We start from the raw sequence: 26,128 nt of genomic DNA on the forward strand, positions 1-26,128 counted from the left end.
ATTTTTCTTGGGAAGAAAAGCCAGTATCGTATGCTATTTTGTGGTGTTTCAGGCGGCTTGTTACCCGCTGGAACAAATGCAGTCTGTCCCATCATATTTTCTTGGACATTTTTGAAATTTTTGGAAACACAGAAAAAAGACAGACTTTAATAAACTCAGTGCTTGCAGCTTTGTGCCTCTTCTGGAATTTGTTCCCTTTGTGGCCACTTTGTACATGTTCTATGTTAAATGCTCAGAGACTTTTTGCCATTCAGTAGAGCTACCAAATACGTGGCCATGAAAAATGAGTTATGGAGTGTGAAATCTGATCTCCTCCCATTTGATCTGACCTTTTGTGCTCTTTTACCTCATACAACAGATTTCACAGGGGAGACCAGCGTTGGTCTGATTGGGGCTCCTGCCCAAAGGGCGGGGAGGGGAAGGTCACAGTATTACCACGCTTACTTCTGCACTACTTTCTGAGTTGGGTGGCCAGAGAGTGGCACTTACCGGCTGGATACCCATATGTGAAGGCAGAGCCAGCAGCAGCAGCAGCAGCAGCAGTTCAGAAGCAAGGATAGTGTGGTATGGTGTTGCCACCCGTACTCAGGACTGTCCCTAGGCAGCTGCCTGCTTTGTATGTGGGCCCAGTTCTGCCTTGCACGTGCAGCTGGTAGTCAGGGGCTGGAGCGGCTGCAGATTGGGGAGGGGGGTGTCAGGGTGGCGCAGGCCCACACACTCCTCTGTGCCCTGGCCCAGGGCCCTACAAGTGGCAGAGTGGTCTGCCACTGGGGTCAGTGGGGATCCAAACCGCAACACACTGACTCGGCTAACTCTGGGCCACTTCCAGACTCCCCTATAGGTCATGCCTCACTGGGCAGCAGGATGAGTTCCTCTGTGTCTGGGTGAAGCAGGGTCTCCATCCCAGCTTGAAGCTCCTCCTCAGTGAGGTTTAGCTGCAGGCGGCCCTTCAGCCTCTTGCAAGGTTGAGTCAACCTCCCAGCCTGGGAGCTCAGGGCCAGCCTCTGGCTCCTCCATTGGCTGGGGCTCAACTGAGCTCCTAGGCTCAGCTTCATACTTTCTGTCCCAGCCCCGGAGGCTTCCAGCCAATTGACAGGCAGGTGTGGGGCCCCGCCCACCAGGGCTCAGGGAGGGATTCTTCCCCCTCCAGATCAGTGAGAGGCTACTCCACCACACTACAGATCCTCACAATTACATCACCATGAAATTTCAGCTTTGAATCGCTAAAATCACGTGACTGTATTGTGGTACTGCCTACTCCCTGTTGGGCGGGGTTCTCTGCTTGGGGTCCACCTCTGGTTCTCTCGTTTTACACTTGTCACCTGCACCCCAACCTTATTTTCCAAACTGCTGCCCCTGAACTCAGTTCATTCAAGGGTCCAGTAGTCCCTCCAACTAGAATGAGGGAGTGGCCTTAACAGTGAGATAGCTCAGGTAGCCAAATAGCGCTTCCTATCGGGGGAACAAAGAATCCTATTATGGTTACAACTCAGGGAATATCCATTGTTGAAGGTGAGGGTTGGGATGCTGGAAGAGAAGAGTCTGGTTTGAATGCCCATATAAAAATTGACAAAAGAAGGGAACTTTCTGTTCTAATTTGTGGAGCAGCGAGGGCAGAGCACCCTGAATCCTGTCTTTTTGACTGTCTTGAGTGGGGACAGCAATGGCCAAACATTGGACAGGCATCTGGAGATCAAATGGACCTAGTATTAAATGAAGACTCCAGTTATATTTACACAGAACCTCAGAATCAAATATTGTTTCGTGTATAAATAACGACTTTTAAATTATTTCCCCTCAGAGCTATTCTCTTTGTCCCTTTGGCTATGGATATACTGTTCTTGCTATTTTGGGACACAAAACACACAGCTAAACACCGCACTCGAAATAGCAGCACTATTTCAAGTGCAGCATTTCGTTTCCGCTGCCACTCGTTGTGAGAGGGGTAGCAGCAACTTTGAAATAGCTGCTTATTTTGAACTTCGGTGTTTGGACTGCACCAAGTTTGAAATAAGGTAACTTGAAATAATTTACACAATTTGTGTTGCACAAATTGCATAAGTTATTTCAAGTTACAGCTACAGTGAGCCAGAGCCTTGGAGAGTCTTCAGAAGTCTACTTCCTTCAATTTTTCTTTCCTGTGCTCTGTCAGTCCCTGGTACATGCAGACAAACATGAACCTGAAATGTCATCAATTTCAAAGGAAGGGACATTGATTTTGAGTGATCTGGTGACTCCAATGCAGATATTTTTCCTGCAGATTTTGCTTATTTTTCTTTATTTTTCTTCACCTTCAGAGTTAATGTGGCAATTTTCAGGCCAAATGAGAGAAAGAGAGAGAGAGAGAGGACTTGGATGTTCATGCCCCTCCGTATTTATGAAGTGTTTTGACAGCTAAACTTCAGACACAAAGTTTATTAGTTAAAAGGTATTTTGCCATTGAAAGCTTCTGCTAGAACTGTCTAATGTGAGAAATTCACAGGACAGAAATCAGAATAAACACCAGCCTTGGGATTACACAGAGAAGATATCTGCCCGAACCACTAAGCAAATACTGTCCAAGAATTTTACTTTTTCCGTGAATGACCTGAAATATTTTCACCTGCATTTGCAAACATAATGGCTACGTCTACACTAGCCCAAAACTTCGAAATGGCCATGCAAATGGCCATTTCGAAGTTTACTAACGAAGCACTGAAACACATATTCAGTGCCTCATTAGCATGCCAGCAGCCGCAGCGCTTCAAAATTGATGTGGCTCACCGCCACACGGCTCATCCAGACGGGGCTCCTTTTCGAAAGGACCCTGGCAACTTTGAAATCCCCTTATTCCTGTCTGCTGTTAGGAATTTGCATGGCCATTTCAAAGTTTTGGGCTGGTGTAGACATGGCCAATGTATATTGACCCTAGACAGCTTTGCAAGGATTATTTGTCTCTGACCAAGATAGGAATGAAACTTAGGAACAGAATGTATATAACAGAAAACATCTGTTTTGGCATCTTGCAATTGCAGCCTACAACAGTGGAAAGGGGTGCTTGCCATCCTGGTGTTTCCAAGGTAAATAGGTCCTCACTGACCACCTTTTTTTTTTTTTGGACATATTTGACTTTAATGTTGTACATTCATCTTTTTTGTTCTCAATCACCTGTTTAATTTTATGTAGAAAAACAACAGTACTAATAGATGTACATAGTACCAACATCCTCACAAGTATGCACCTCGGCTCTGGTCACACCAGACAATCTGTTGACAGAAGTCACTGTTGGAAGAGATTTCCCAACAAAACTTCTGTTGACAGTGTGGCCATACACAAAAGCCAATCAGGAGAGCACTCTGCTCTGTCAGCAGAGTGAATGGACTGCTTGTCTGCTCCCTTGCCAAAACAGTCACTAGGAAGCACAGCAGACAGGGCTGCCCATTGTTCTGGGTGCCCTGTCTCTTGAGAGAAGGGCCCCCAGAGTGACCACACAGCTTTTTTGTCGAGAGAATCTGTCACCACCAGCATTGTGCCTCATAGCTTAGGGGCAGAACACTGCTGGCGAAAGTGCTGAGTTTGGTGGACAAACTGTCAACAAAACACATTTTGTGTGTGGACATTCCACCAGTTTTGTCAACAAAGACAGGGTTTTGTCGGCACAACTTGCTAGTGCAACTGTAGTCATTTTCTTTCCACTTAGAGGCTGTTACTTCGGATTTGATATGGATTGATTGGAAATGATCAAAAGCCACTGCCAACACGTGATTCATTATTTAGTAGCAAAAATTATTCCTATTTCTAGTGTATAGGTGTCCAAAGCTCAATTGCAACTTGATTCCAGGCAAAAGCCTAGAGACTAATCTACTGACCTCTCTATCACAAGCTGTCTCTGCAGGTAGTTTGGCCTGTACTATTGGACCAGGGGTGGAAAAGGTAACATTACTGCAACCCTTTCTTGTCTGTCCTGGAGATAAAGAAAACATTTTATCCTTCTAGGCTGACATTTTGGCAAACAAAACCAAAATAATTCCATGGTCAAAACCCCCAAACCCAAATTACTTAAAAGAGTAGGCTAGCAATTCACCACCATTCATCTGTGTGACGTTCTCACTGAGTTGTCAAAGAAATAATCATGGAGGAGAAGAATTTCACCTGATGCAAAAGGAAATATAAGCCAGAACAAAGTCTCATCCCTTTCCATTGGAAGTCAACAGATGAACTTCCAGCAGCATCAGCAGGAGCATGAGGTCTTTAGGCTTGAGTGTATGAAAGAGGAGGCATCTTATGTCCAACCTCCATCAAACCACCTTGATGTAGCTTTGAGATCAGTGTTCTCTACAAGCTATGAGCTTGGATGACCACCCAGGAGAGATTCAAGTGCCTCCCAGCTGATTAGCAAAGTGCTCACAGCCTCCCACAGCTGGCAGCCTGTGTTACTACTGGTGCTGTGCATCTACACATACCTCAATGCACATAACATTTATTCTGCACTTGGATGGAAAAAATTAGAGGGGACATTGTTGGAGATGGATAGAATCAGAGGCAATGTGTGGGGAGGGACACCAAGGACTATGCAAGGAGGGGCATGCAGGGTCACATGCAAACCAGAGCTGCTGCCCGGCCCGTAATAAGCATGTACACACAAACTAAGCATGCTCAGTAACATCTGGTGAATCTTCTGCCCACACTCTGCCCTCACTATTGGCAAGTCCAGGTCCATCTCTGAATCAGTGTATTCTGGGAACAAAAGGAAAGCAGCTGCAGTAAAGAGATGTGCTGACACGAAAGCTCAGCATCCAGCAAACAATGCACCCACTCCCATCAAAGTGCTGGAGCAATGAATAAGGTCCTGATCCAAAGCCTACTGAAGTGACTGGAAAGACTCTCATTGGCTTGGTTTTGGGATCAGATTTTCTCTGCACAATGTATCTATTGCAAGAGTTTCTGCTGCTGCACTTGTTCCACCTCCTTAGCACATAATAATTACCAAGTGATTCACTCTGAGTTCCTTCAGATATGTATATCCTATTTAGATCAGTCTGTTCTCACAGCTTCTCTTGATACGATCTGTTGTTCCAAATAGGTATTAATAGCTGACTGCAAACATCTCTTGGCACTGTCGCATCCATCACTGGAATACCAATTTTCCTTTGATTTGATCTGTAACTTCTACTCCAGTAATTTAATGATATTAAATAAAACTGTTCCTTGGTTGGGTGCCTCTGCTGATGTGCTTGATAACCTCTCCATGTATTTGTTTCCAGAAAGCATCCCAGACTTTTACAACGGTGAATGTTCCAATGGGCTAATGAGAGATTAGAAGGTTTATTCTAGCTACTGAAAACAAAGCTGCCCTCCAAAGGATGTGAGAGGTTTGTTTAATAATTACTCAGGTTTGCAAATCTAAGCTGCAGTTTATGTTCAAGCCAGGATCCCTGCCTTTGTTTTCCACGCTGGGGTTCACATTGCAAGTGCTGTGTTTTGTTAGTTGAGGATAAATGAACTCTGCACAGAAGTAGAATGATGCCAAAACATTGGGGAAAAAAATTGGTTTAAAAAAATTCCTAAATGTCTTTGGACAATAAATGATTCCTTGGAACCTGTCCAAGACATCATACAGTAATGGTGGAGAGAGAGCAGAGGAAAAACATCACTGTTTGGGTTAAGTGAGTTCATTCGTTTCGTTTATGCCCTACGACAAACTCAATGTAACTAATGGGTCTCCAAAACAGGCCACCTGAAGGGATGCAATGGTGGGTGACAGACGTTTGTGCCCTCTGTTTAATGAGATTGGGTATAACTTTCATGCAATGTTAAGATGTTTCAGATGAAGGGTGAGATCATGAGCTGGGGTAAATTGGCGCAGCACGACTGAGGTCAAGGCAGCTGCACCAATTTATCTCGGCTGAGGATTTGATCCACAGCCTAGAACTGATTCCATCTTGTTATCTGAGTACTTGTACTGTGGGACTAGTTAATTATACCTCGGGGTAATTTCATTTTGCTTATCTAAATGGAATTCCACTGGCTACAAGTGCCGTCTTTACCTGCTGCATTAAAGAGTGAGAACCTCCTGTTACTGTTCTTTGCTGCAGCTGTTACAGCAGTACACTGTGACACAGCGCTCATGCTGACCAGCAGCTATAATTGAGTTTCAGTGATTGGTAAAGTGATTACTCCTGGTTTGGTAAATCAGTAAGGCATTAAAAGCTGCTGGAGTCCCCACCTAGCTCCACAAGCTACATCTACCCAACAGTGATCTTTCCAAAGAAGTTCTTCCAGAAGACCTCTTCCAAAAACTCTTCTTTCAAAAGGGCACGTCCACACATAAAAAAGCAGATTAAAAGATCAATCCACTCTTTCGATACAGAGTGTGCCCACAGCCCCTGCTCTTTTGAAAGAATGGGCCAAGGATCTAAAAATCCGGTGCCGTGAGGACTGCTCTTTCAGAAAAAGGCTCCACAGAGCATCTTTTTCAAAACAAAGCTTTCGAAAGGAGGAGCTCTTCCTAATCCCGGAGCAGAGGAGGGCTTTTGGATCGCAAGAGCACATTTTGTGTGTAGACGCGCCGCATGTTCGTTCAAAAAGGTACGGATTTTCTGAAAGATCTTGCTAGTGTAGACACAGCCACACAGAGGAGTCACAAGTATGTCTGGCTTACAGTTAAACACCAGATGCTGATATGGTGTGTAGATGTTTGGGCTCGAGAGGGCAGGATTTCAGAGTTCAGGTTCCAACCCTAACATCTACATCACAACTGTACAGCCCCATGAGGCTGAGTCAGTTGACATGGGCCAGACATAGGAGCTTAACTACAGTAGAGTTTCCCAATTTTATTTGGCCAAGGAACCCTTCTAAACATGAAAGAATTTTGCGGAACCCCCAACAGGTGATGGCTCTGCTGATAGACTGCGTGCACAGAGCTGAGCAGTGACATCCTTGTCCCCACTCTCTGGCTAAGCTGGTGTTACACAGGGACACTTATTGTGATAAACAGAAATGAAAATGGTTTTTAATAAAATTAATAAATGCTTAATATAAATTTTTTTTAAATCATAAAATGTTATTGTAATAGAACTTTCTCATGGAACTCTTATGTTCACTTCACGGAACCCCGGGATTCTGTGGAACACCATTTGGGAAACACCGAACTGCAGCACAGACATAGCCAAAAAGTCAACTTCTCCTGTTTTATGAACAAAAAAGGGCGAGTCTAAATCAATAGCAATCATACCCTCACCCTTTTCCCTTGGCTGTGCTGCTCTTGGAGGTCCTTTCACTTGAATGCGCCTGTGCCAAACCCTAGCATGCTTTCTTCTTGCTCAAAGAGTTTCCTCCTTTCTTTTTAATTTACTCAGAGTGGAGACTGATGAGCCTCATGTTGCATTGGGTGAATCAGCTACTATTAGCTTTCTGCTTCCTCCAGACCTATTGCACCTGATTACAAGGTGAGGCATCAGGCAAAACCTGCCACCCTGTTAAACATGCCTTCATTTAAAAGAGACGCTTATAAACTATGAACCACCTGTTCCTCCCACTTCCAGTTTTTAAGCTGGTGTCTCAATTTCAATGTGAAAAACTCTCACTGTAGAGTTTTGCTGGGGGAAGGAGTGAGAGAGACAGACAATTTAATCCTTCCATTGGATGGTTCTTCATGGTTCTAATAGCCTTATCAGGCATGAGTTATATGCCAAAGTATTCCAAGTCCTCTGTGAGCAGCTCTGGCCTTGTTCTCCACATTTACCTTTCCTGAGCCATCTGCTACTTTTTGATAGTCCAGTCACTTTCCTCTTGAATGCTCTCATCCCTAAGTGGCCATGAGTCTATGTTCTACCTTTGCTAGGCTGGGACAGCTAAGCTGGATTTCCTACAGAGGGGATGGTGTTTCTTACATGGACTTTGTTACCGTAGCCCTTTAAGCATCTGTCTACACAGCCTTTTGGATCAAGTAGGAGGGAGCCTCTCAGCCCAGAGGCCAGGTTGGGAGGGTTGAGCTTGGGCTAATGGAGCTAGCCATTCTAAAGAGCAAGTATTGTGGTAGCCAATAATTCTGTCTATTATTGGGGTAACGGCCGCCCCTTCACTGGTCTGCATTTAAAAGGCTGAGTCTGCATGCAGGTTGGCTCAGCTTCTGTCCCTACAGTGGGGATCGGGCTCTCCCCTGCCTCTCTTCGTTTAAATTCGGCCCTGATAAGGTACTTAACTGCCTAACTTGTTTATAAACAACAAGAAGTCCAGTGGCACCTAGCAGATATTTTGGAGCATAAGCTGTCATGGGCAAAGACCCGCTTTGTCATATGTGTGAGTGGGGGTTCCAGAGGTGGGTCTAAATCTATAGGCTCATGAAAAGGAGGGAGTCCCAGTCAAGAGGAGGGCCAGAGTTGACAAGGTCAGATCAGTCACAGAGGATGTGGCCGATTATCAGCAGTTGTGAACACCAAGAGAAGAGAAATCAGGTCAGTTCAGTCATGGGGGATATGGTCAATTATCAGTAGCTAATGTGAAGGACTGAACATCGAGAGCAGAGAAACTGCTTTTGTAATGAGCAGATGGGAATAAGGGGACTTGGAAGTAGCTGGGGTCCTTTAGAAAAGGAGCCCTGTCTGGACAAGCTGCGTGGCGGCGAGTCATGTCAATTTCGAAGTGCCACGGCTGCCCACATGCTAATGAGGCACTGAATATGTATTTCAGCACTTCATTAGTAAACTTCGAAATGGCCATTTGCATGTCAATTTTGAAGTTTTTGGCTAGTGTAGACGTAGCCAGAGACTGTCTTGACTGAGACTCCCTCCTTTTCATAAGCCCATATATTTAAACCATCCTCTGGAACCACCCACCCATTCATCTGACAAAGTGGGTCTTTGCCCACAAAAGCTTATGCTCCAAAATATCTGTTAATCTACAAGGTGCCACAGGACTTCTTGTTGTTTTTGAAGATACAAATTAACTCAGCTACACCCCTTATAATTTGTTTATGCAACACCAGTGCTGCAAAGCCATGCTCGTGGGCATCCTATAAATGCGTACCTTGGGTATGACCATAATATACATGTTTATTAACAACATGAGGAGATTTGCCCAGTCATTGGAGTGTTTGGTTATTCAGTTTGCACAAAGCAGCAGCAGCAAATTGCCGTTTTCTCTCACTTGTGGAAGATGAGTCCCCAAGAGCACAACTGTAGGAGCAAAGTTTCTGGATGGTGCATGATGATAAAGGATATCACTCTTAAACTGCACCCTCTCGGACACACACACGGGGGAATCTGACTTCTATGCTGCTGCTCCAGGGAGGTTCTAAGTGGCTGGGGTATTCAGCCTAAGCACAACTGTGACATTCCAGGGGGGCCCTGTAAATATTTAAAAACGCTATTCATGCTGTAATGGGAAATTTCTAAAGACGAACAGTTCAGCAGATGTTAGGGATCTTAAAGAGCTATTTTACCATAGTTATGGTATTGCTACAGCCGTGCTGCAAGAAATGCAATAAACAGACGTAGTCAAGAGCTATTCTAAGTTGCCGAAGCTTTTGGTTGCAAAATTTCATGCAGGTTCACATTGTCTTTTGGCAAAGGCCATTGCAGGCAAATACAGACTCCCCCCTCCAAAAATACATTCGAACACATGGGTTGTTTAGATAGCAACTTCTATGTACCTGAGGGACTATAATTTTCTGGCTGTCCATCTTGCTGTCACGTAACATATCAAGCTCTCTGGCAGACTGCTGGGAAACAGGGCACAAAGTTCAAACTGGCTGTGAGTTCTAGACTTAGATTCCATTCATCATACATAAACTCCTTGGGCACTGTAACACTCAACATGGAGTCACAGACAGCCCCTGGGTTACACTGAATTTTGCCACCTAGACAAGCTTGGCTTTGTGGTAAGATGCTTCCTTGCATCAAAAATCACAGCAATGCTCAGGTTACTCCCGTTTTCAAAGGACCAGTCAGTTACCCCAGGTCAGCTGTGACTTAGATCTCAAACCAAAGGCAATGATTGCAGGCAACCCTTCAAATTATCTAAATATTTGTTTTACAGGAAAAAGGAAAGTTAAAAGTTGAAAAGCAAGCAAATGTGTATACACATGAAGGCTGTGTCTACTCTAGTCCCAGAACTTCGAAAGGGACAGGCAAATGGCTAGAGGAATAAGGGGATTTCGAAAAGGACCCCATGTAGGCGAGCCAAGCGTCTACAAAAGCGGCACTTTCAAAGTGTCGCAGCTGCCATTATGCTAATGAGGTGCTGCATATTCATGGCAGAGCCTCATGAGCATCTTTCGATTAGGTTCATTATCGTGCCCCTTTCGAAGTTCTGGGACTAGTGTAGATATAGCCAAAGTTTCAAAAAGCTCCAATGAGAATCAGAGTCTATATGTTTTTAAGGCTAATCCAAGCTAAGCACCGGGGATCTTTTGATTATGCTCGGTAATCCTTGCCCCTCAGAATCTAAGCAGCGTAACAGGATGTGTGTTAGGGCAGGGCTGTGCTGCAAGAAATGTAATAAACAGACCTGGTCCAGAGCTATTCTAAGTAGCTGAAGTTTTTGCTTGCAAAATTTCTTGCAGGTTTACACTGTGGGGGGCAGGCCCCCTGAGGGGGGCATGAAATGTAGGGGGCGGCCCCCCCCAGCAGGGCATGAAATTTTGTAAGGCGGATGCAGCATGATTGGCTGCTGGGTCTCAGGCTCATCCATCTAATTAAAAATGTTGAGATATGCCTCTGTTTTTATGTATGTGTGTGTTCACATTTATAAACCAATTATTAAAGCTTTCACAGTCTACAGACTTACTTTCTTACACACGCCGAAAGGTTTTTTTTTGTTTGTTTCTAATATGAACATAACCAAAATTTCTGTCAGTTTGGATTATATTAGACAGGTGGTTGTGTGTGGCGGAGGGGCTGCTAATTGCAGGGATGAAAAGTGGGGTCTGACATAAAAAGTTTGCTCACCCCTTTGTTAGGGCTTTCTGTTCTTTCTTCTTCGAGCTGCAAATTCATCTGGTGAGAGGAATTCACTTGAATGTCTCTTCTGGTGAGGAGGGGGTTAAGCGGCAGCAATCAATAAAATCTTTTGTCACCTTTTGTTCCACATCTGGTGTTGATGGGCCTTCTTTTTCTGGCAGGCCATAACTAGTATTTCACACTATGTAATGCTTCTTTCATGCCTGGTGATTTACAGTTACATAGGCTTACAGTGCAAATGCTCAAATACTACCTTACACTATGGGACACAGATGTTTATAAGTGAGATTAATGAGTGCAGCAAGGATTACAAGCATTCAGTAAAGCCTAAACACTGAACATGTTTTTTAAAAAAACAAAAAAACAAAAAAACTCTAACACCTACTTTACTAATACTACCTCACAGGTGAACCAGACTGAGTCCAGTTATGTGTTTGTCAGTATCCAAATGAGGCACTGGGAACCTTGGCCTGCACTAGCACCTGGTGTGCCAACATTACACACCTCCTTCAAAAACGGTGAATTTTCCACAAGCTGGCAAGACATATTTTTATTCATGTAAAATGGCTCCTTTTCACACAAATGTCAGATATGCTAAAATAAATGCATTACGTGTTCTGGATTATGGGTGGTATTTCACTCAGGGGGTCTGCTCCCAGGGTTCTCTGTAATCTTTTCCATCTCTGAGGAGAGTTAATTTTTTTCCTTTCAGGAACCCAGAGTTCAAGTAGTTAAAGGGAGGCAGGCTCCGTATGGGACCAAATTCTCCCTTCCTTCCTTTGCAATGGTCTGCCCTAGTCTGCCTTGCTCCTGGGTTTCTCTCTAGCCTTCCTGGTTTATGTGCCAGTCTCCACCCACCCATCTTTCACTGGGTCATCCTTCAGAAAACAACTCCCTTCTAGAAGAAGCAACTCCCTCTACCCTCTCTGTAATGTGCAGTGTCTTCTTCATATAGGCGACAAATCACCTCCCACCAATCTCTGTGGGGATTTTGGTTGATTAGAGGCAGCTGGACCACCTACTGTGGCTTGGCTTTCCCATGGCCCCCTGTGACAGTTCATCCTGTCACAAAATAGCTCTTAACCACTTGTGTCATGTTCACATCAGAAGACTAGCTGACTCTTACTGGCAATTACTAACACTTTTTCAGCTTGAGACTTGCTCGTCAATCAAAACCTTAAGTAATGCCCTTTGCTAACCGATTGGCCCACTTTCAGGCTTAAAGTATGCAGCACAGATAACCCTGCATGACTTTTCAGCATCAGGAATCAAACCATTAAGCCTCTACTGACTGAACTAAAAGACCCATTTCCTTTAGCCAGCTCTCTCTGGCCTAGCCAGTACTAAAGGGGAGCAGAGTGGGCCTGGCTTGAACAATACCGTGGTCAGGGGAGCTGTTTTGTTTTGCCAAAGAGTCTGTTTTTATTTTAGATAAGGAATGGCTGCACTGAACTGGGTGTGATATGAAGTGTACTCATTGTTCAGTCTGTGGTTGTTAACCTAGTAGCTGAAGGCACACAGACAACGATGGGCAAGGGAGCATCCATAGATCTGAGGCATGGCTTAGAGTGTTTCCAACAGCTCCTTTGTATACTCTTTAACAAAGGAGTAACAGCAGAGATTGTTGGATATCAGCAATAGGGGAAAAATCAGTAGGAGGAAAACCAACTTGTGCTTCCTGACCTGGGACATTTCAAGGACAGATGCTTTTTTGTCACCGAGTAGATGAAACAGGGATATGCAATGTAGGCCTGAAGGCTTGCTCTTGACTAGGATCTTATGTCAGTACAGGTGAACCTCTCTAATCCAGCACCCTCAGGATCTGACTGTACTGAACCAGAGAATTGGCTGACCCACAGAATGTCAATATTGTCTGGCAGCATCACCAGCACTTCCACTGCTTACTGGGCTCTTAGAAGACAGGCAGAGGTAAATTACAGCTACATGACAGTGCAGAACACTGAGAGCCAGGCCTGGTGGCTGTAAACAAACTTTGTAGGACTGCTGGAAATGTGGCCACACCTGGCTAACTAAAATCATTCCAGACCGTGGATGCTGCTGGACCAGAAAGTGCCAAACTCGAGAGGTTCAACCTGTGTAACTACATAATTATGCTGACCAAACCCTCGGTGCAGCAGTCCTGTGCTAACATGAGGGATTCTCCTGTTGATGGAACTCCTGCCTCTCTGGAGGTGGATTAAGGCACCGATGGCAGAAGATCTCCTGTCAGCACAGGTGGCATCTTCACTCAGTGCTACGGGGTGCAGCTGCAGCCCTGTAAGCGGAGACAAACGCAGAGTGAGGTATCCATTGTAATGTACAAATCTGACCTTGTCCTGGTTTCTTTTTCCACCCTGATGTTGCAGGGGTGTTGTTTTAGTCACTGTACTTGTTTATTCCAGGAGGCTTCAGTGCTCCTCAATGAACTCTTTAGAAATGGTCTGGGTTAACAGCATATTCTTTGAAAAATGCCATTTCAAGTGACTCAAAGCTATTCATGGAGTTGATGTGAATTCACCCGTCCCGCGCCTTGGCAGCCCAGCCTCCCTGGCGGGCTGATGAGAGCTGGAAGGCTGGATGCCCCAGCTCTCAAGCTCTGAGGCACTGGCTCAGCTTTGCAGCCTTCCGGCTCCACTACAGCTCCCTGGGCAGGCTGAAGGGAGCCAGGACTTTGGAACATGGAGGTTCGTGGCACAAGCTCTCAGCTCCTCTGCAGCTCATTGTGCAGGATGAAAGGGAGCCGCACACATTGGCACCAGGTTTCCAGGCTCGTGGCTCATTGGCAGCACAGGCTTCCAGTCGCCTCTGGTCCCGGGCTCCCTGCAGGCCAACCAGAGAATATGGACATTTTTGTTTTTTGCTCCACATCAGAACAAAACCAGATTTTGAAATACTGAAATCCTCTTTGCGAGGGAATCATCTTTCTCTGCACAGTTCCAGTCCTCCTGCTATGCAACGTTTATCAAACATTCTCTTTTCACTGGACTCATCAGAATCTAAACACTCTCAATCATCCACTATCACTGGAGCGCCAGTTTAAAATAACGCTAATTAAATTATGCATTCTCTCTTCGGTGTCTTTCTTGAATCCTTAGTAAACAGGTTTGGCACCACACTGCATTTAAGGAAAAGAATGAGAGCAAGCGAATGGAAGTGCCAAGCTACTAGAACAAATAAGAGATTCAGAAAGGGGTAGGAAAAGGGCCTTTTAATTTGTATTCAGGGAGGAGCCACAATTTATGTTCTCACCTCAAGCATTTAGCAACAGACCAATCCTGGGCCCACCAGGTCCGCATGCTACATGCACACCATATACTTAGAAAAAGGTGGCAGTGCCATAATCCTAAATTAGCTCCCCGAGTGCTACATCAGACGAGTCAGCTTCATTCCTTTGAAACGACAGCTAGTTTGTGGGACAAGTCTCTGTCAGAGACTGTACAGTATTTATTTTAAATGGTCACTCAGGCAGAACCTGTTCTGAGACTAAGAATATATAATCCTAACCACATGGCCTTTAACAGTTCCACAAGGAATACACATAATATTTCCTCCAAACGCATCATTGAAAGCTTGTACTGCACTGTATGGCTCAGGAATATGGCCACATGTACATGGAGCATGGAAGTGTTTCCAATTCCACTGCAGTTTATAATGCTCTTTTTTTTGCATTAGTGGTCAGACACCTAATAAGTATATAACAATTCCCACTGATGGAGAGAGAACTCATTCTTCTCTCACTCATGAACTCTGTACATACTATATGGCTAAACAAGGTCATTATCAGATTACTTTCAATGCAACACAAAGAAAGATGGGTCAGTTGCATATAATAATCTTTTGGCTTAACTCCAGTTCCATTTTATTGCCCATCATTCTCTCCTGAGCTGTGATCTTCTCAACAGGGATCACAGGGGTAGCCACATTAGCCTGTATCCACAAAAACAGTGGGAAGTCCTGTGGCACCTTGTGGACTAACAGATTTATTGGAGCATTAGCTTTTGTGGGCAAAAGACCCACTTCGTCAGATGCATCAACGGGGTTTGGTTAAGACTTCCTGAATCACAAGTCACATCTGCTCCAGCCCTTTGAAATAAGTTAAAATAACCTATTGGTGCGCCCACTCTTACAGGTGCAAACCTGGAGTAACCCACTTATAGTTATACATGAGCTCAGAGTCTGGTGCCATCTTTCCAGCTAATCACAGCATTCCATCCTCTGTCTTCTTTGTTCTTCATGTACCCTGAAACCAAAACAGCTGCCAACACCACTGTGGTTTAGAAACAAAGTCACAAAGCAAGTAACATATTTATAGTGACCTAACCCTCAGTGTAGACAGGAGAGCTTCTCCCATTGCTGTAACTGCCACCATTTGCAGAGGGGGATTAACTACATTGACAAGGGCAAGCTCTCCCACAGCATAATACTGTCTTCATCAAAGCTCTACAACAGTGCAGCTCCAGGGCTGGGCTTGAAGAGCAGCTCTCAAAGTGTCATAGCTAAACACAAGGTGGGACAACTTAGTAAGCATAAGCACTGAACATGTGTTTATTTATTATTGATATAAAATATTTTTACCCCGACACACTAGTGAAAATAGTCAAGGCAGCTTACAAAATTTTTGAAAACAATATAAACGTATATAAAAAATTAAAAGTACGAGACCCCCAAAGGGATATAAAACCTACTAAGACATATTGAGGGGAGGGACACACACACACACAGACTCAAACACCAATAAAAGTATGAGTGAAAAGGGTGGCTGTAGCCTGATGTTGAAACAAAGCTGACTTTGACACCATGTGAGTATCCCAGGGAAGAGAATTCCACAGCCTGGGAGCAAAGGCTGATAAGGCAATGCTCCACACAGATGTTAATCTGATCTCCCTAAGTGGGAGAACACTGGGCAGAGCCTCCCCAGCTGAACTCAAGAAAGCATTCAAATTGACACAGTTCTAAATACATTAGAAACAAGAGGAAGACCAGGGACAGGGTAGAGCCATTGCTCAGTGAGGAGGGAGAAACTCTAACAGGGAACTTGGAAATGGCAGAGATGCTTAATGTCTTGTTTGTTTTGGTCTTCACCGAGAAGTCTGAAGATGGAATGCCTAACATAGTGAATGCAGGTGGGAAAGGGGTAGGTTAGAAGTTGAAATGAAAAAAGAACAAGTTAAAAATCACTTAGAAAAATTAGATGTCTGAAAGTCACCAGAGCCTGATGAAATGTATCCTAGAGTATTGAAGGAGCTGATAGAGGAGGTATCTGAGCCTTTAGCTATCAGCTTTGGAAAATCATGGGAGACAGGAGAGATTCCAGAAGACTGGAAAAGGGCAAATATAGTGCCCATCTATAAAAAGCGGAATAAGAGTAACCCAGGAAACGACAGGCCAGTCAGCTTAACTTCTGTGCCAGGAACGATAATGGAGCAGATAATTAAAGAAATCATCTGCAAGCACTTGGAAGACGGTAAGGTGATAGGGAACAGCCAGCATGGATTTGTAAAGAACAAATCATGTTGAACCAATCTGATAGCTTTCTTTGATAGGATAACGAGCCTTGTGGATAGGGAGAAGTGGTAGATGTGGTATACCTAGACTTTAGTAAAGCATGTGATACAGTCTCGCATGATATTCTTATAAAAAAACTAGGCAAATACAATTTAGATGAGGCTACTATAAGGTGGGTGCATAACTGGCTGGATAACCATACTCAGAGAGTAGTTCTTAATGGTTCTCAATCCTGCTGGAAAGGTATAACAAGTGGGGTTCTGCAGGGGTCTGTTTTAGGACTGGTTCTGTTCAATATCTTCATCAACAATTTAGAAACTGGCATGGAAAGTATGCTTATTATGTTTGCAGATGATACCAAGCTGGGAGGGATTGCAACTGCTTTGGAGGATAGGGTCATAATTCAAAATGATCTGGATAAACGGGAGAAATGGTCTGACATAAACAAGATGAACCTTAATAAGGACAAATGCACAGTGCTCCACTTGGGAAGGAACAATCAGTTTCACACATACAGAATGGGGAGAGACTATCAAGGAATGAGTACAGCAGAAAGTGATCTAGGGGTTACAGTGGACCACAAGCTAAATATGAGTCAACAGTGTGATGCTGTTGCAAAAAATGCAAACATGATTCTGGGCTGCATTAACAGGTGTGTTGTGAACAAGACACGAGAAGTCATTCTCCCACTCCACTCTGCGCTGGTTAGGCCTCATCTGGAGTATTGTGTCCAGTTCTGGGCACCGCAGTTCAAGAAAGATGTGGAGAAACTAGAGAGGGTCCAGAAAAGAGCAACAAGAATGAGTAAAGGTCTAGAGAATGTGACCTATGGGGAAAGGCTGAAAGAATTGGGCTTGTTTAGTTTGGAAAAGAGAAGATCAAGGGGTGACATGATAGTGATTTTCGGGTATCTAAAAAGGTGTCATAAGGAGGAGGGAGAAAGCTTGTTCTTTTTGGCCTCTGAGGGTAGAACAAGAGGCAATGGGCTTAAACTGCAGCAAAGGAGGTTTAGGTTGTACATTAGGGAAAAGTTCCTAACGGTCAGGGTGGTCAAACAGTGGAATCAATTGCCAAGGGAGGTTGTGGAATCTCCATCTCTGGAGATATTTACGAAGAGGTTAGATAGATGTCTATCAGGGATGGTTTAGACAGAACTTGGTCCTGCCATGAGGGAAGGGGGCTGGACTCGATGGCCTCTTGAGGTCCCTTCCAGTCCTAGTATTCTATGATGTGGGCAATTAATAGCTCTGCAGCTCTAGGGCAAAGGAGAGTTAGTGGGTTACAGATTGTTGAAATGAGAAATAAAATCAGCATCTCTTTTAAGCAGGGTTGAGGTGTGATGGGGCACAAAAGGTGCCTCCCCTCCCGCCCAAATGCCTGGGAGGTATAGGCAAGGAGCCAGCTGCCGGCTGGTAGAGCCAATGTACAGTCCTGGCCCATTCTGCTGCCCTGGCCACTAGCCATGTCAGTCCCAGCGTTCCCTGTGAGCCCGGCACTTGTGCAGCCGCTCAGGGGAGATTCAAGTGCCACCCATCTGATTAGCAGAGCGTCCCCCACTTGCTCGTCAGGGCCCATAGAAATGCATTCAGCACCTGGATGGAAAACATCCTCACATGGATGCAAAGATTAACGGGAACGTTGGTCACGCCACTTCCTGCCACCAGGAAGTGGGAAACTGTTCCACACATCCCCTGCAAGCCCACTCCCTTGGCAATGCAGCTTGCGGGACTAGGGAGACCTGGTGCCAGCATCAGAGTGCCGGCCCCTAATGCACTCAGCAGTAGTCAAGGGAAGTGGAGCCTGGGGTGGAGTGGGGACAGGTGGGGCCTGCCCCCCTGGGCTAAGGAGGCATCATGGGGGTCAGTCACATGGCTGACGCCCCTCTTGTATCCCTCCCCAGCAGCTGCCACTGTTATATAGTCCATGATTTTTGGTGCCTAGCAGAGTTACAAATTTAAGCCCCCAAACTAGTCTTTTGATGGTGCCGTGTGGGTTTCATTAGAGAGCGAGAACTGAGGGGTCAGAACGATCATTTTGTGGAAAAAAATTGGATGAAGCTTTATTTTCCTAGCTCAGTAAGTGACAACATAGAACCCAGGGCCAGCAACCCTCGGCACGCCTGCCAGGAGTGGCATGTGAAGCGGTTTACTGCCACACATGAGGCGGGAGCTCAGCCCCACTCCCCCATGCAGCCAGGGGCTTGCTCAGACCCATGCCGGCTGTGGCTTAACAAAAGACCAGCAAATCTACCAACCACTGCCTAAACAGTAAAGCTCTTCATCTTCATTTATTTATTAGCATAGCTGTTTTAAGTAGGACTATTAGTGACTTTAAAAAGTAACACCAGCACTCAGACTATACATAGAAGTCAAATGTCAGCACTGATATAACCACATTGCCAAACACCCACTCAGTGGCTAACATCATGATTTTTAAAGGACAGCTTTTGTAATGCTTTTTCTCACATTCAGAAAGTCACAGTGAAAAAGCTCATGCCTTAGGAATGAGAAGAGGCTGAATGCTGTGTAAGCAAACTGAGGGTGGGTCTGTTCAAAACCCTGGACTTGAATGTTGCAGCTTGGACCCAGCTCTGTTAGAAACAAAACCAAAATCTTAAAGTAGTTGTAATAAGTTTACTGTTTTCTCATCTCTGGCTAGTGTTATGACTCCCAATGATGTGTAAATTCAAAGCAAAAAGACAAAGGTGTTTAGAAATCCCATTTTAATATGAATGAATAAATCACAAAAAAGTTAAAATTATTTTGCTTCTGTGTATTGTTATTATTTTATCGAGTGCTGTTCCATAGATACTAGGTAACATGGAACCAATGAAAGGCCAATATTTCAGTTGACTGATCAGTCTGAAGATGGTGCTGCAGTGCAATCAATCAATGACAGAGCAATAAAGTACTTCAGGACAAATTCTGCTCTCAGTTGTACTGGTGTGAATCCTGTGCTCATGTTGATGATTGCAGAGTAACCACCTAAAATAGTGTCATTTCCTCCTTCCTAGATTATTATGACCATGCCAAAGATTGAGTATTTTCTCTCTTATTGTGGCGTCAGATAAAATAACTAGATGTGGCAAAATTTGATTTTTATTTTTGCATAATTCTGAGGATTTTTCTACTTTTATCTATTTAAATTTTCACAGTTGTGGGAAATTGTGGGGGAGAGACTGGGCAAGAAGGTAGGATGGCCAATTATTTAATGAGAATAGATGGTGAGATTCAAAAAACTTAAAGCTTTATGATCAACACAACATGAATTGTCACATCACAGGTCAAATATTCAAAGTAAATATCCTTAAATCACATTCTGATAGGCTGGCAAGCAGCATTTTCCTTACTTTGCCTATCTGTAAATGTCAATTATTATCAGTGGAAATATTTGTTCATCAGCTGTGTGTATATGGTGAAAAGATGTAGCCACAGATACCAATAAAATCTAATACTTCCAAGTCTAAAAATAACCCATTATATAATAAGAATAAGAAGTAACAGTACTATCAAAATAAATAGCATGAAGAATGGGGTTTTGTAAAACAGATTTGGCTAAAAATTTATTCTTGTGAAGAAGAAAGTGAATGAAGTGTAAGAAGAACATTGCAAATGTAAAAATATATATATTTCATTTCTCCCCATTTTAAAAAAGGGCATTGTCTTAACATTTTAAACTGCAGCACGCTCCACTGCCAAAACCTCCCCACACCAACAAAAGCCAGCTCTGTAAACTAATGGTGACCCTTCCTAACTTCTGCAGTGATTCCACACAGTTACTCTTTTAACCTCATGCAGTTCAAGGACAGTTTTTTGTTTGTTTGTTTGTTTGTTTGTTTGTTTGTTTGTTTGTTTTTGGCGGGGAAGGGGAGGGAAGGAGGACATAGAGCAGGATATGGCCTATGAGGTTTCCTCCTATAATCCACTTGCTGAACTCACAAAGGGGGTGGGTAATGGAATACCAGTGCTGTTGACCAGACCTGGGTGCACTGGGTATCAAGGATCTCCAGTAACAGCAACGAAGGGTCCTGTGGCACCTTATAGACTAACAGAAAAGTTTTGAGCATGAGCTTTCGTGAGCACAGACTTACTTCATCAGATGCTGGTCTTGGAAATCTGCAGGGCCAGGTATAAATAAGCCAGAGCAAGGGTCAGCAAGGGTGAGGCTTACTACCAGCAGTTGATCTGGAGGTGTGAACACCAAGGGAGGGGAAGCTGCTTTTGTATTTAGCCAGCCATTCTCAGTCTTTGTTTAAGCCTGAGCTGAGGGCGTCGAATTTGCAGATGAAATGGAGCTCAGAAATTTCTCTTTGGAGTCTGGTCCTGAAATTTCTTTGCTGTAGGATAGCTACTTTTAAGTCTGCTACTGTGTGGCCTGGGAGATTGAAGCACTCTCCTAAGGGTTTTTGTGTATTGCCATTTCTGATATCTGATTTGTGTGCGTTTATTCTTTTACGTAGAGACTGCCCAGTTTGTCTGATGTATATAGCAGAGGGGCATTGCTGGCACATGATGGCATAAATTATATAGGTTGATGTGCAGCGGAATGAGCCCACGATGGTGTAGCTGATCTGGTTAGGTCCTGTAATGGTGTTGCTGGTGTAGATATGTGGGCAGAGCTGGCAACGAGGTTTGTTGCATGGATGGGTCCCTGAGTTAGAGTGACTGTGGTGTGGTGTATAGTTGCTGGTTAGGATTTGCTTCAGGTTGGCAGGTTGTCTGTGGGCCAGGATTGGTCTGCCTCCCAAGGCCTGTGAAAGTTGGGGATCATTGTCCAGGATGGGTTGTAAATCCCTGATGATGCGCTGTAGAGGTTTTAGCTGAGGACTGTAGGTGATGGCTAATGGTGTTCTGCTGGTTTCTCTCTTGGGCTTGTCCTGTAGTAAGAGGCTTCGTGGCACACGTCTGGCTCTGTTGATCTGTTTTTTCAGGTTACCAGGATTTCCAGGTTACCACAGGAACAAAAGCTGCTGCACAACCACTCTACTGTCATTGGATCAAGTTAGTTTCATTTTACTGAAGTCTCTGATAGGACGGTCACATTAGTTCAGAGGTCAGCATGAAAAGGTATCACCACAGAAGCATGTACTCCTGTATTCAAACCCCCATCTGAGCTTTATGTTGGATGGCTCAGTGGATTCTACAACTTAACAAAAGCTCAGAGAGAGGGACATGCTGTTAATGATATTCTTCTGACAATCCTGAAAGCTGATGTTACCACAAGGTGCGAAGACATGCAAAGCTTTCACAGAGGGGGAAAGTGGCTACTTGAGAAGATATTTTCTTACTACAGCTCTCTTATAGCCGCCAATATCCCCTCACCACAGTATAGGCACACCTAGATGGCAGATAAAGAAGTCTGGGCTGGGAGAGGGAGGGAAATGCCTAGGAACAGCCACCTAGTAAAAAATTACCAAAGGTAATGTTACCTCAAACAATATGAAGTCCCCATTTATGACATCCACCAAAAAAGAGATCAGAGTGCACGGAATGAGTTCCTGGCTGGCAAGGGTTCCATAGCTGTGTGGCCGTGAGTCAGCCATGTTACCATAGCTGGGAAGGAGACCAGAAGAAGTACAAAGATACATCAATAGCTGGGGAGGGATGTGGGGGTGTCTCTGTAACTTGGCCAAGTTCTCTCACAGGTCCCAGTCTCCACTACTTTCCAATGTTTTACCCCTTTCCTGCCCCACATTCTGTTGTTTGCAAGGTAGAGGTGCATGGGTGAAGGGAGGAAGGGCAGGATCTTCCTGTAACTTTGACTCTGAAAGTTGTACAAAGTTCTTTGATTAAGTTGTTCTGTTCAACTGTGGTCTTGGCTAACATATAGCAAGTCTGTTTGCCACCATCTGGCTGTGCACATAGATGGTTTATCAGGGCAAAACCCCTCTCCCTGCCTGATTATTATTTTTGCTTCTGCTTGAAAATGATTCAAGATTCATTGCAGAGGAAAAACCTTATGTCGGAAGTGAATTTGTATAGAAACCAAGTCCAAAGCACAATCCTACTAAGCAGGCTGGGTAATTTGCATCCCCTTGGTATTTTAGCGGGTCCTTCTGGAACCCTTAGGAAATATAGGTGTTGTGGTGACTGTATGGCTGCCCTTCATGAATTAGACATTTTCCGTGCTTTGTTTTCACACATGGTTCTACTCATACATGAATCTGGTGGTGAGTTTACTCCCAAGAACGTGAAGTAATTTTTGGCCTCCAAACTCAAGACATGAGATTTGTCTTTTAACTCATTGTTGCTTCTGGAGGCACTGCATCAGCTTGTACAGAGTTACACCAGCAGTCACAAAGGCTCTGATAGGTTCCCTCTCTGCTCTGCTGCTGTCCGTAAAAGTAGTGGCTCTGAGAGAAAATAGGTTATAAGTTGCCGTAGGTCCACAGATGCTAGAACTGGGAGTGTGGGGGCTGCTGCAGCCATCCCCTGGCATGAAGTGGTTTCCATTTTATCCTGGGCTTACAATTCAATGTTCAATGGTTGAATGGTTCTCAGCACCCGCATTATACAGATTGATCCAGCTCCCCTGTTTAAGGCATGCTTAGAAAGCACTGTGAACAAAGCCTCCCAAGCCACGTCAATGGACATAGTCTAGTGGGGGTTGCAGAAATGATATAAAAATAGTGCCTCGAAGTTGCACCTTGGGCTGGAGTTCATATTCTCAAGACCATCCCAACTTCAAAGCTTGGTCCTTACGACTATACTTGGAGTTCTACTGTGAGCCCTGCTAACCCTGCTATGGCAAACTGGCCTGGGATATTCTCTCCTAAATGCTGTGAGATGTGTTGTTAGAAGTTTAACTGTTCTTGCTGGGAAAGCTTTTTGATAGAAATGAATGTGAAGAACTTAACATATCCCTGCCACATATGCCGTGAGAGTTAAAATAGGACAGGATTCTAGATATACTAGAGATAGTTGTTTGTTATGTTCATGGAAGTGCGGACACTACATCTATTCTGTATGGTATCAAAACAAAAAAGCAGTCAAGTAGCACTTGAAAGACAAACAAAATAATTTATTAGGTGATGAGTTTTCGTGGGACAGACCCACTTCTTCAGACCATACAAACTAACACGGCTATTTCTCTGTCACTATTCTGGATTATGTTTTCTTATCTTTTTTCCACCATTTTTGCCTTCCTAATGTGGGTTTACTGGTAGGCCAAACATGCTTGCTTAGGGAACTCAACGTGTAAGGTTTTCACAACCCTCTTAAGAGTTAGACTTTACTCTCCTGGCAAGGATTTATTTGTCATGCAGGGAAGGCAGGGCATTTTCAGGGAGGATGCAGAAGGCAGGAAAATGGGCAGGAAATGGAGCCCAGGGTGAATAAGAATGTTGTTTTTGGGTATTTCTCTCTGGATGAGGAGGTGGAAATGGGCCGTGAGAGTATCCGGAGCACTGAGGGATTGCCTTATGGACCCATTTTTAAAACCACAAACCACTCATTGTGAATGGTAACAACAGCTCTTCTTTAACACGTTTGGCTTTTTCCAAAGACAGAGTCGGGGAGGAGGACAAAACAAAACATTAACACTGTCGTAGTGACGTGCCTGTCTCCAACATGCTCCCAGGGCTGTCCTGTGCTGGAGAGCGAGGGTACAGCCTGTGGCTGGACCAGCGTCTAGACTGGACGCCTGTACGAAGTGCAGTCAAAGCCCCTGGGGCAGCACGTACCCGGACAGGAAGATGGAGCATTCATTTAGACCAATAGGGCTCTGCTCCAGCAGCACACACTATCCCAGCTAAGAACTGGAGGGACCTGCCATTAAAAAAGTACAACAGGATCTAAGTCATTGGTCCAGAACACTATCCCACTTCTCAAGCAAGCATAGCCAGCGTCAGCTGCAGCTAAGTGTAGAGGGCTGCCTGCCCCTTTCTGCCCCACAGGGATTGTCCTGGGCACTGAGCCAGGGGCCTGCTCTCCCTGCCCCTTCCACAAGGGAAGCAGCAATGGTCAGGAGAACTTGCAGAGGTGGACAGTGAAAACTCCTGTGCCTTTAGGGCTCCTCCTGCAAAGCGCCCAGCATGGCTACAGCAGATGCTACGGGTAGAATCGGAGACTTCCAAGCCAAAGGATAAGCCAGAGGCCTTTCACCCACTGCTCCAGGAACGGAACAGCAGCTGCAGGCCGGGGTGAGGGGTGGGGTGGGCGGATGGGGGAGGCCTGTCTGGCCTATTAATTCAGCTTTGAAACATAGATGTTGGGTTTCCTCCCGCACATTTGCACTATTGCCATTGGTTGCCAGCCCCCCCTTAATCCCTCCCCCATTGTTTTCTACTACAGCTCACCTGCCTCACATCATCACTGTCCCAGTCCAATGGGCTTCTCCGTTTCCTCCCCTGCCTTCTCTCCTTCCCCTTTCAACTTCCCTGCCCCTCAGTCTCCATCTCTCTTTACCTTCTCCCCTCTCTTCCTCTCAGAGCCCACTGCCAGGCTCCCTCAGTAGTAGTTCTAGGGAAAGCCGCTCTCCCTTCTGGCAAAAAAGTCCACAGGTGGGTCTTACACCCAGGACACACTTGATCCCATCATTTCCCAGATGCCCACGCCACACTCCCTTAGCCAGTACCACTTCTTTTTGGGTAGAACAGACCACCCTTGTGTAGGAGCAAAGTCTGGGCTCCATGTAGAATCAAGCAGGGGGGCTTATTACACACAGCGCTGGAGGAGTGCCCCCTTGCCTGTTAGGCTAGGCTCAGTGAGGCACTGTCAAGCAATAGGTTACGAGTGATTATACAGGACATCAATGGGCAGTGAGAAACGACGGAGTGAGGGGTCCCAAGCCCCTACATAGGTGCTGGCAGCAAGACATGATGAGCACAATAAACCAATAATCTAAAAGGTTACAAAATGACTCTGCCTGTAATTTACATACAACATTTTAGACACTACACAGGTTGTTTTTTTCTTTAGTCATCTGTTTAAACAACATATACATTGATTCTAGTCCTGCTTCTGTATCCATGGGAGTAATGATGCCTTAGTTTGGTTGGGTATGATCCCCAGGTCCATAGCTGAAGGAGTTAAAATAGAACAATGACAGCACATAACAAACATCACTTATTTGTAACCCTTCCTTCTTGTATTCAGGGCCCTGAGTTAGTGAACTAGGGAAATGTCTTGTGGAGAGTACTGAAAGGGAGGAGGCACCTCATCCCTGGCAGCTCAGGCTTGTCTTACAGCCTCTGGACTTGGCCTTGGAGCACAGTTGCTGTGGTTATTATCTTTTTCTCCAGGCTATGAGAAATCCATGGCCTTGCTTGTAAGTTCCTTCTCACACTAGCTGTATTTGTGAATCATGGTACATGTTATGAGTTAGTTAGATCATATACCAGACTATGAAATATGGGCATAAAGTGAGAGGTCTTAACAGAAACCATAATATGCATCAGAAACTTGGGATTTTCACCCTACACCCCGAATCCCCTGGGGGGAAGGGAGCTTACACCTTCTATTGGCCACCACAGTCTCTGAGGCTGTGCATTTAAGTCTGCCAAACCAGCATTGACTTGAAAGTGAATCTGGCCTGACATGTTTCTACTGATACACCTGTCTTGGCAATCTGCCATGACAGAGAAGGAAATACAGGCACAGATTATGACATTGAATAGGACTACTGATGAAATACTGTCTACACTTTCCAAAGTATGACTGTGGATCTTTAAGAGGAATCCTAGT

The sequence above is a fragment of the Carettochelys insculpta genome, chromosome 3 (assembly GCF_033958435.1).
Source record: "Carettochelys insculpta isolate YL-2023 chromosome 3, ASM3395843v1, whole genome shotgun sequence".
Classification (NCBI taxonomy): domain Eukaryota; kingdom Metazoa; phylum Chordata; order Testudines; family Carettochelyidae; genus Carettochelys; species Carettochelys insculpta.